The sequence below is a fragment of the Aegilops tauschii genome, chromosome 1 (assembly GCF_002575655.3).
Source record: "Aegilops tauschii subsp. strangulata cultivar AL8/78 chromosome 1, Aet v6.0, whole genome shotgun sequence".
Taxonomy (NCBI): domain Eukaryota; kingdom Viridiplantae; phylum Streptophyta; class Magnoliopsida; order Poales; family Poaceae; genus Aegilops; species Aegilops tauschii.
In genome coordinates this window covers 190,803,176-190,812,839 of record NC_053035.3, presented here as the reverse complement: position 1 = coordinate 190,812,839, position 9,664 = coordinate 190,803,176, and positions in this window count along the sequence as shown.

Genomic DNA, 9,664 nt, shown 5'->3' with positions numbered 1-9,664 from the left:
ACAGATGATTTGAGAAGATATGGGTATATCTACTAAATGAAGCATAAGTATGAAACATTTGAAAAGTTCAAAGAATTTCAGAGTGAAGTAGAAAATCATCGTAATAATAAAATAAATTTTCCACGATCCGATCGTGGAGGTGAATATTTGAGTTATGAGTTTGGTCTTCATTTGAAACAATGTGGTATAGTTTCGCAACTCACGCCACCTGGAACACCACAGCGTAATGGTGTGTCTGAACGTCGTAACCGTACTTTATTAGAAATGGTGCGATCTATGATGTCTCTTACCGATTTACCACTATCATTTTGGGGTTATGCTTTAGAGACGGCTGCATTCACATTAAATAGGGCACCATCTAAATCCGTTGAGATGACACCATATGAACTGAGGTTTGTCAAGAAACCTAAGCTGTCGTTTCTTCAAGTTTGGGGCTGCGATGCTTATGTGAAAAAGCTTCAACCTGATAAGCTCGAACGCAAATTGGAGAAATGTGTCTTCATACGATACCCAAAGGAAACTGTTGGGTACACCTTCTATCACAGATCCGAAGGCAAGATATTCGTTGCTAAGAATGGATCCTTTCTAGAGAAGGAGTTTCTCTCGAAAGAAGTGAGTGGGAGGAAAGTAGGACTTGATGAGGTGATTGTACCTTCTCCCGAATTGGAAAGTAGTTCATCACATAAATCAGTTCCAGTGATTCCTACACCAATTAGTGAGGAAGCTAATGATGATGATCATGAAACTTCAGATCAAGTTACTACCGAACCTTGTAGGTCAACCAGAATACGGTCCGCACCAGAGTGGTACGGTAATCCTGTTCTGGAAGTCATGTTACTAGACCATGACGAACCTACGAACTATGTGGAAGTGATGATGAGCCCAGATTCCGCGAAATGGCTTGAGGCCATGAAATATGAGATGGGATCCATGTATGACAACAAAGTGTGGACTTTGGTTGACTTGCCCGATGATCGGCAAACCATAGAGAATAAATGGATCTTCAAGAAGAAGACTGACGCTGACGGTAATGTTACTGTCTACAAAGCTCGACTTGTTGCAAAAGGTTTTCGACAAGTTCAAGGAGTTGACTACGATGAGACCTTCTCATCCGTAGCAATGCTTAAGTCTGTCCGAATCATGTTAACAATTGCCGCATTTTATGATTATGAAATTTGGCAAATGGATGTCAAAACTGCAATCCTTAATGGATATCTTAAAGAAGAGTTGTATATGATGCAACCAGAAGGTTTTGTCGATCCTAAAGGTGCTAACAAAGTGTGCAAGCTCCAGCGATCCATTTATGGACTGGTGCAAGCCTCTCGGAGTTGGAATATACGCTTTGATAGTGTGATCAAAGCATATGGTTTTATACAGACTTTTTGAGAAACCTGTATTTACAAGAAAGTGAGTGGGAGCTCTGTAGCCTTTCTAATATTATATGTGGATGACATATTGTTTATTGGAAATAATATAGAATTTCTAGATAGCATAAAAGGATACTTGAATAATAATTTTTCAATGAAAGACCTCGGTGAAGCCGCTTATATATTGGGCATCAAGATCTATAGAGATAGATCAAGACGCTTAATTGGACTTTCACAAAGCACATACCTTGATAAAATTTTGAAGTTCAAAATGGATCAGTCAAAGAAAGGGTTCTTGCCTGTGTTACAAGGTGTGAAGTTGAGTCAGACTCAATGCCCGACCACTGCAGAAGATAGAGAGAAAATGAAAGTCATTCCCTATGCCTCAGCCATAGGTTCTATCATGTATGCAATGCTGTGTACCAGACCTGATGTATGCCTTGCTATAAGTTTAGCAGGGAGGTACAAAGTAATCCAGGAGTGGATCACTGGACAACGTCAAGAACATCTTGAAATACCTGAAAAGGACTAAGGACATGTTTCTCGTTTATGGAGGTGACAAAGAGCTTGTCGTAAATGGTTACGTCAATGCAAGCTTTGACACTGATCCAGATGACTCTAAGTCACAAACCGGATACGTATTTATATTGAATGGTGGAGCTGTCAGTTGGTGCAGTTCCAAGAAGAGCGTCGTGGCGGGATCTATGTGTGAAGCGGAGTACATAGCTGCTTCGGAAGCAGAAAATGATGGAGTCTGGATGAAGGAGTTCATATCCCATCTAGGTGTAATACCTAGTGCATCGGATCCAATGAAAATCTTTTGTGACAATACTGGAGCAATTGCCTTGGCGAAGGAATCCAGATTTCACAAGAGAACCAAACACATCAAGAGACGCTTCAATTCCATCCGCGATCAAGTCAAGGAGGGACACATAGAGATTTGCAAAATACATACAGATCTGAATGTTGCAGAACCGTTGACTAAGCCTCTTCCACGAGCAAAACATGATCAGCATCAAGACTCCATGGCTGTTAGAATCATTACTATGTAGTCTATATTATTGACTCTAGTGCAAGTGGGAGATTGAACGAAATATGCCCTAGAGGCAATAATAAAGTTGTTATTTATATTTCCTTATATCATGATAAATGTTTATTATTCATGATAGAATTGTATTAACCGGAAACTTAGTACATGTGTGAATACATAGACAAAACAGAGTGTCCCTAGTATGCCTCTACTTGACTAGTTCATTAATAAAAGATGGTTAAGTTTCCTGACCATAGACATGTGTTGTCATTTGATGAACGGGATCACATCATTAGAGAATGATGTGATGGACAAGACCCATCCGTTAGCTTAGCATTATGATTGTTTAGTTTTATTGCTATTGCTTTCTTCACGACTTATACATATTCCTCTGACTATGAGATTATGCAACTCCCGAATACCGGAGGAACACCTTATGTGCTATCAAATGTCACAACGTAACTTGGTGATTATAAAGATGCCCTACAGTTGTCTCCGAAGGTGTTTGTTGGGTTGGCATAGATCAAGATTAGGATTTGTCACTCCGTGTACCAGAGAGGTATCTCTGGGCCCTCTCGGTAATGCACATCACTATAAGCCTTGCAAGCAATGTGACTAATGATTTAGTTGCGGGATGGTGCATTACAGAACGAGTAAAGAGACTTGCCGGTAACGAGATTGAACTAGGTAGGATGATACCGACGATCGAATCTCGGGCAAGTAACATACCGATGACAAATGGAATGACGTATGTTGTTATGCGGTTTGACCGATAAAGATCTTCGTAGAATTTGTAGGAACCAATATGAGCATCCAGGTTCCGCTATTGGTTATTGACCGAAGATGTGTGTCGGTCATGTCTACATAGTTCTCGAACCCGCAGGTTCCGCACGCTAAACGTTCGATGACGATTTGTATTATGAGTTGTGTGTTTTGGTGACCGAAGTTTGTTCGGAGTCCCGGATGAGATCACGGACATGACGAGGAGTCTCAAAATGGTCGAGAGGTAAAGATTGATATGTTGGAAGGTTATATACGGACACCAGAATGGTTCCGAAGAGGTTCGGGGATTTATCAGAGAACCGGGAGGCTACCGGAACCCCCCGGGAAAATTAATGGGCCTCATGGGCCCTAGTGGAGAGAGGGAGGAAGGCCACACGAGGAGGCGCGCGCCTCCCCGTGCCCAATCCGAATTGGACAAGAGGTGGGGGCGCGGCCCCCCTTTCCTTCTCCCTCTCCCCCTTTCCCCTTTCCCCTCTCCGTTGGAAGGAAGGGGGGTGGGGGCGAATACTACTAGGAGTGGAGTCCTAGTAGGACTGCCCCTCATGGCGCGCCACCCCTAGGGCCGGCCACCTCCTCCTCCCCTCTTTTATATACGGGGGCGGGGGCCACCGCAAAGGCACATCAATTGTTCTCTTAGCCGTGTGCGGTGCCCCCTCCACAGTTTACTCCTCCGGCCATAGCGTCGTAGTGCTTAGGCGAAGCCCTGCGCGGATCACATCACCATCATCGTCACCATGTCGTCGTGCTGACAGAACTCTCCCTCGACCCTCTGCTGGATCAAGAGTTCGAGGGACGTCATCGGGCTGAACATGTGCTAAACACGGAGGTGTCGTACGTTCGGTACTTGGATCAGTTGGATCGTGAAGACGTTCGACTACATCAACCGCGTTAACCTAACACTTCCGCTTTCGGTCTACGAGGGTACGTGGACACACTCTCCCTTTCTTGTTGCTATGCATCTCCTAGATAGATCTTCGTGATCGTAGGAATTTTTTTGAAATTGCATGCTACGTTCCCCAACACAAGTTTAAATTTAACATTCATACGCTCAATGTTTTCCTTAGTTAACTCATGCATTTTTAAGATCAATTCAACACGTTGTTTAGCATCAAAATTAACCTTCTCCGAAGATGGAAGAGGCAACAAATCAATAGGTGCATCAGGGAGGAAACCATACACAATTTCAAAAGGGCACATCTTAGTAGTAGAATGGAGCGAACGATTATAAGAAAATTCAATATGAGGCAAGCATTCTTCCCACACTTTCATGGTATTCTTCAAAACAGCCCTAAGCATGGTAGACAATGTCCTATTGAGTACTTCAGTTTGTCCATCAGTTTGGGGGTGACATGTTGTACTAAAAAGTAGTTTAGTACCTAACTTAGCCCATAAACATCTCCAAAAGTGGCTAAGAAACTTAGTATCACGATCTAAAACAATAGTATTTGGCACACCATGCAAGCGAATAATTTCACGAAAGAATAAATCAGCAACATTAGGAGCATCATCGCTTTTATGACATGGTATGAAGTGTGCCATTTTCAAAAATCTATCCACGACAACAAATATGCTATCCCTCCCCTTCTTTGCTCGAGGTAATCCTAAAACAAAATCCATAGATATTTCCTGCCACGGAACACCAGGTACAGGCAAAGGCATATATAAACCATGAGGATTGAGTCATGACTTAGCTTTTTGACATGTAATGCAGCGAGCAACGAAACGCTCAACATCCCGTCTCATCTTTGGCCAAAAGAAATGTGTAGCAAGTATATCCTCCGTCTTCGTCACGCCAAAGTGTCCCATTAATCCTCCTCCATGCGCCTCCTGCAACAACAAAAGACGAACGGAGCTAGCTGGAATGCATAGCTTGTTAGCACAAAACACAAATCCATCGTTAACGACGAACTTGTTCCATGTTCTCCCTTCTTTATAATTCTGCAATACATCTGTAAATTCAGCATCATGCACATATTGATCTTTGATGGTCTCCAAACCAAATATTTTAAAGGCAAGTTGTGAAAGCATAGTATAATGATGAGACAATGCATCAGCAATAGCATTTTCTTTACGCTTCTTGTGTTTAATGACATAAGGGAAAGTCTCAATGAATTCAACCCATTTAGCATGTCTACGATTCAGTTTTGCTTGACTTTTAATGTGTTTCAAAGATTCATGATCAAAATGTATAACAAATTCTTTGGGCCATAAATAATGTTGCCACGTTTCTAAGGTCCGAACAAGAGCATATAATTCTTTATCATAAGTAGAATAGTTCAGACTAGGCCCACTCAATTTTTCAGAAAAGTATGCAACAGGTTTTTCATCTTATAATAACACACCTCCTAATCCAATTCCACTAGCGTCACATTCAACCTCAAAAGTCTTAGTAAAATCAGGAAGTTGGGGTAAAGGAGCATGTGTCAACTTATCTTTCAATACCGTGAAGGCTTCTTCCTGTGCGGTACCCCAAACAAAAGGCACATCCTTCTTTGTAAGCTCATTGAGAGGTGCAGCAATGGTGCTGAAATCTCTCACAAAATGCCTATAGAATCCAGCGAGGCCAAGAAAACTCCTCACTTGTGTGACTGTTTCGGGCTGCGACCAACTCTCAATAGCTTCAATCTTGGCTTTATCAACATCAATTCCCTATGGAGTAACAAAATAGCCAAGAAAAGATACTCGGTCGGTGCAAAAGGTGCACTTCCCAAGTGATGAGGACATCAATACAATTGTTACACCCACAGCCCCTGCTACTATACATACTGGACCGAGTACTAGAGCTCGCGAACAATTAAATTACAAGGTACTTTTGTTTCTTGGTAATGATTCTAATGTTCATGAGAATATGATGCTGCCTAAATTGGATACATTTTTTTCTTACAAATAAAGGGCCTAGCTTGGAGAAGGATGAACATTGGAGCAAGAACAAGCATGGAGTTGATGGCATGCGTAAGGGAAACAAGAACGGAGTTTAAAGTGATGATTTCAGGACTTTGAAGCCACCATAATGAGTGCATGAAGCCTTGGACGAAATATACAAGATGCCACTTCATAATTTTTGTCCAGAGGCTATTCTAGGTGATGCGTCACCTTATTATTGGGCCAGGCCCATGTAATTTCGAAATACTTGAATATAGGCTATTTTTAGAGTCCGTATGTGTGGGGAAACAAGAGTTAGGGTTGGTTTCGGACCCCTCCTCCAAGGGCCACGAAATTCCCCACCTCTTCCTCCATATATACAGCCCTTAGGGCATCATTTAGACTTTGGGTTTTGTTTAGATTAAAAGTTCGCCATAGCTTCAATTTCGCGTACATCGTTTGTGTTCAACGACCAGACAAAGGCGTCATAGAACCTCACCTTCATTAATAAAGCTTTCCTCTTATATTTGCAATATCCATATTGCAATCTCAGTTTCTTGCTTGTTCTTCGTTTGCTCGCGGAAAACAGACCCTCGTGGTCAGGTTGATCGTGCTTCGGCGTGGTCAATAACCCCTCGGAAGTTGGTTTAGAAATTGCTAAGGCGCGACGTCTGGCCCGTTCGTAGTCGGATCGTCAAGGTCGACTCCCAGAGAAAACGATAGCCACCATCTCATCAAAACATCGGGACACCTACGCCTCTATCAAGTGGTATCAAATTTCCAGGTTGCTCGGTGAGATTTTACAGTTTTCCGTAGTTTAGATCGACTCTGTTCTTCATACCTATATTCCAAGAAAAAGCCAAAAAAAATTAGGGTTAGTTCATCCTATCCGAACCAGTCTGAGCCTTTGCATAATCTTTTTAGGCTTTTTGCTTTCTTGAATTTGCGGTTGCATCGTCGTGTCTAGTTGCTGGTCTAAGCGTCTAGTCTTTTAGAGTTTCGAGTTCTGGTCATAAGTTGTCACGTCGCCGCCGCACCACCATCATCGCCCCTGCCATCTACCACCACCATTTATCCGCCACTGATCCGTATCTGTATCCATATACCACCACCAATCTGTATCCATATACCACCACCGATCCATATCCATATACCACCACCGCTGCCATATCCTACCACCATATATCCACCACCAATCCGAGTTCCTTTCATATTAGGTTTGTTTTCGAGATCCATCTAATTTCCGATTCGTGTTTCGTTGCCTGAGTAGGTTTCAGAAAAAAAAACATTCGGCGACCCCCGGGCAGTTTTTAGGCCAAAATTTCGGTGATCGAAAATATGTTTTCCCTACCCAATGTTTAGGCTTTTCTGAGTCTTTTGAGACACTCGCCATCATAGTGATTTTTTGTCACAGCTTTTCGTCGTCGCTGCCCTGATTTCCGAGAAAAATTATCAAATTTTTTTGCGCCCATCCTATCATTTTGACCTCGGAAGAGTTTTGAGACACTCGCCATTATAGTGATTTTTCGCAAAAAAAAGAGAAGCGGAAAAAAAGAGCACAGAAAAAACAGAGCGAATTTTTTTTCAGAGTGTGCTTTTCCCTTATTTATGTGCAGCGTCGAGATTTTGTTAGTGTTCTAGGCTCGCGTCTCTAGCATGATCTAGCCTAGGACCAGCACAGTACCGTCGTTGAGCGTTTATTCAACTTTGCATCTCTGAATTGATTATTGCTATTCTTTTTGCTACCATATTATAAGCATTCCTAGCTCCACATGAATCTACGTCGTGCATTTGACTCTCTCTGGTAATCACTCTATCCAAGTTTTGAGAGTTTTGACTACAGCAGTTGCCAATCAACTCTGCTACTGGGTAAGAACTGGTAAGAATTTGAGATTTGCTTGACGGATTTGTGACACCCACCACCACCACTTGCTAGTAGTCTGCAGGATCATATTCTTATGTGTTTCTATTGCTGCTAACCATGGCAGGATCACAAGCCGACGAGATTGACTGGGAGAACTTGATGAACAAGGAGCTTGATGATAAGTTCCAGCAAATGATGAGTGGATAGGTGCAAGATGTGCTAAAACTGATTTGAAGAGGCCATGGAGAAGATAGATAGCATGGAGAAGACATTTGAAACAAAGCTCGATAACAAGTTTACCAAATTGCTTTCGCGTTTTCCACCACCACCGCCGGCTGCACCTGTCGCACCTCTACAACAACAACAACAACAACATCGCCTTCCAAATCAAGTGGGACGAGCACTGTGCGTTCCCCTTGAGCCTAGTCAAAATTCTGGTGCCGCTGTTGATGCTTCTGTAGCTCCTGCTGCTACTGCAGAGGTGGAGGACCATTACGAGGATGAGGTTGATCAAAATCAGAACTACGTGCAACCACCAGCACCACCACCACCAGGTCATCCTCATGCATATCATCCCAACGGTAGGGCTGCACCACCACCTGAGGTACGAGATCATGACCATCTTCCTAAACTAAAAATGAATATTCCACCATTTGAGGGAAGACATGTTCCTGATATATATCTTACTTGGGAGTTAGAAACTGAACAACGTTTTACATGTTTACAATATCCTGAGGAGCGACGTGTATTCCTGCTGCTGTTTGTGCTTTCACTAGTTTTGCATGTGTTTGGTGGTCTGAACATTGTAGATTATATCCTATTCCAGCTACTTTGGCTGCTTTGAAAATTGATATGCGTACTCGCTGGGTTCCACCATACTATCAATGTGAATTGATTCAAAAATTGCAGCGTTTGAGACAAGGAAAAAGTTTTGTAGAAGAATATTATCAGGAATTGCAACCTGGTATGATTAGATGTGGTATTGTTGAGGATAATGAAGCTATGCTTGCACGTTTTATGGGTGGATTAATTAAAGATATTCAGACCATTCTAGAGTATAAGGAATACAATAATATCACTCGTTTATTCCATCTTGCTTGCAAAGTTGAACGTGAAGTGCAGAATCGACAGGCATTGGCACGGACTAACTTTTCTGTAGGTCGACCTTCATCATGGACACCGCGTGCATCATCTACTTCCACACGTTCTGCTACACCAGCACCTCCGTCAGCTGTCACCTCCAGTCATGATACAAGAAAGCAGGCACAAGCACCACTATCTGCCAATAGCACACCTTCTGGGCCTGCACAGAGCTCTTCTTCATCCATGGCATCAACATGGTAAACACATGATATTATTTGTCGTCGTTGCAAGGGTGGAGGTCATTATGCGGGAGAATGCCCATCTAAACGTGTGATGATTGTTACTGAGGATGGTAGGTATGAGTCTGCTAGTGACTATGATGAGGAGACATTGGCTCTTAATACAAGTGAAGAACACGGTGGAGATGATTCTGATCATGAGACGCAATACATGGCTGCTGAAGATGCTGACAGGTATGAATGTTTTGTTGCACAACGTGTTTTGACTGTGCAGGTTACACAAGCTGAGCAAAATCAGAGGCATAATTTGATCCATACAAAGGGAGTTGTGAAATAACGTTCTATTCGCGTCATCATAGATGGAAGGAGCTGTAACAACTTGGCTAGCATGGAGATGGTGGAGAAGCTATCTCTCACCACAAGACCACATCCACAT